Source organism: Solenopsis invicta, chromosome 3 (genome assembly GCF_016802725.1).
Source record: "Solenopsis invicta isolate M01_SB chromosome 3, UNIL_Sinv_3.0, whole genome shotgun sequence".
NCBI classification, from domain to species: domain Eukaryota; kingdom Metazoa; phylum Arthropoda; class Insecta; order Hymenoptera; family Formicidae; genus Solenopsis; species Solenopsis invicta.
In genome coordinates, this window is record NC_052666.1 from 28,798,298 (window position 1) to 28,800,552 (window position 2,255).

A 2,255-nucleotide genomic window follows, 5' to 3' on the forward strand; every position below is an offset into this window, starting at 1 on the left:
GTGGTGGTTGTACAGTATGGGGGAGGTAGCTTTCCTCTCATAGAAGGGACGGAAGGAGGGTTCGCGTCCCGCGCTCGCGCTTTACCCTCCTCCTCTTCCTCCTCCTCCGTCATCATCATCACCACCACCACCACCACCTCGCGACTCCGGCGGCGGTCGCCATGGCGAATTCATTGTCACCCCGGATTCTATCCGGGCGCCTCTATTTCTATCTGACGTGCGCAACGAATCGGATGTCAGGAGGTACTGCCCACGCGGCGCATATGGGATCGATAAAATGCCTCCTCCTGAAATTCGGACAGGCGTCGCATAGCGCGCTATTCGCCTTCACGCATCTCGTGTCGTTTTAAATCTTGTACGACCACGTGCGGCAGAGAAAAAAAGAAATTCGTGCGACGTCTTCGGCGACATGATGGGCAAATTCGAGAGCGCGGGAAAGAGATACGCGTGCGTGCGTTCCCGAGCTTCCCACTCGATTCGAGAGATTGTCGCTGAATGAAATTCGGTCTCGTTCGCAGCATCCGCGTTTTGGCGCGCGATCGAAGAGAAACGCCCTCCCTCGTTGAACGAACCCTTTTCCCCTCTCTCTCTTCCTTTTTTATCGATTTTCAGGACTCGGCGTCGCGTGCGCAACAGGAGGGACAGGGAAAAAGGTGGGAGAGAGAGAGAGAGAGAGAGAGAGAGAGAGAGAAAGAGAAAAAGAATTTTGCTTTTTTTTCAATACGCTTTTACAGGAGGAGCGTCGCGGAAGACGAAACTGTCGTCCATTTCGCCTTCGTCTCGGGGCACATAACTCGCGCGATATTGCATCTATAACATGAGAGGAGAATTGCCGTATCCGGCAGCCGCGAGACTCTGTACTTGACATCACGCGACGTGACCCGCCGCTCCTGTTGCGCGTGGAAACGACCGCGGAATCGCGACTTGTTCCATCGATAACGCGAGCGCAGTAGTAATTCGAGCCAATGCCCGCGCTTCAAGTTTGAAAAGCGCGCGGGCGACAGGGAAACAAGTTCCTCTCTCTCTCTCTTTACTCGTCGCACCTTTGTAGGTGGCGCCAGCAACCGCTTCCTTACCTCGATGGATCACTCTCACTCCGCTATTTTGGGCTATATTTGTAATGCAAAGCGATATTATGATAAGAGAGAAAGAAAGAGAAAGAATTAACCTTGTATGCGTAACTAATTGTGCAATAGCTTTAAATATCAAAATAATCTTAATGATTCCAAATTGAATAATGTCGAAATATCCTTAAGTTTCTGTAAAAATTATCTAAAATACGGAAAAAGATCTGATTCAAACATGATTGATTGAAAGAATCTTATGCACTGAAGAATTAAAAAAAGAAACAATTGACTATATTATTTTTGAAAGAAAGAATAGATAATTCAGTATAGATTTTATAGAAATTATAGATACTTGTTTCAACAAATGTTATCGTGTTGCATTATGAACAATCGGAAATTTCACAATGTAAAAACACAATTTCTTACAATTTTTTATATTATTGAATATAAATCTATATATTTAGTAATTTGCAGAGAATTGTTTTTCGTATTGCCTGTAATTTCAGAAAAAAATTTTGATACAGTTACAAGATTAAAATTTAAAGGCTGAAAAGATTTTTTTCGAAAGATAAAAAGATTCTTCTAGAAAGGGCTTTTATCAGGACCCAATCATTCTGTATCCAATAGATTTTTATCAATGGAAGTTTTTCGAAATTTTAAACATAATTAAATTATACTATGTTGTTCTTCTAAAAAAGTGCAGTTTGTTCTGGAAACTCGAAAGCATGTTTATGAATTTTGACAGATTTTTTGATTATTTTAAATAAAAAATAAAAGTGGAAAAAGTGATCAGACGCAAGAACCCATTATGACTGGGCCAATAGGTACACTGAAAAAAAAGTTGTTAACTTGACTAATTTTTTCAAAAAATAAATACATAAATAATTGAACTAAAAAAATTTAATCGACTTGAAAAATTTAGTCAAGTTAATAATTTTTTTCTCAGTGTACTTTTTTCATATTTTATCACAAAGTTTATAATTATATATATATATATTTTTTTTTTTTTTTACATACATTTATACAGGAATTATATATGTTTGTAGTTATCTTCGAAATTTAAGAAACTTCTATGGACAAAAATCAATCGGATGCGAAATATCATCGAAAATCTTTTCATTAATCTTAGAACTACGTGCATATCACATCACATGCATATAAAAATGCAGGAATTTGACAAATATTAAA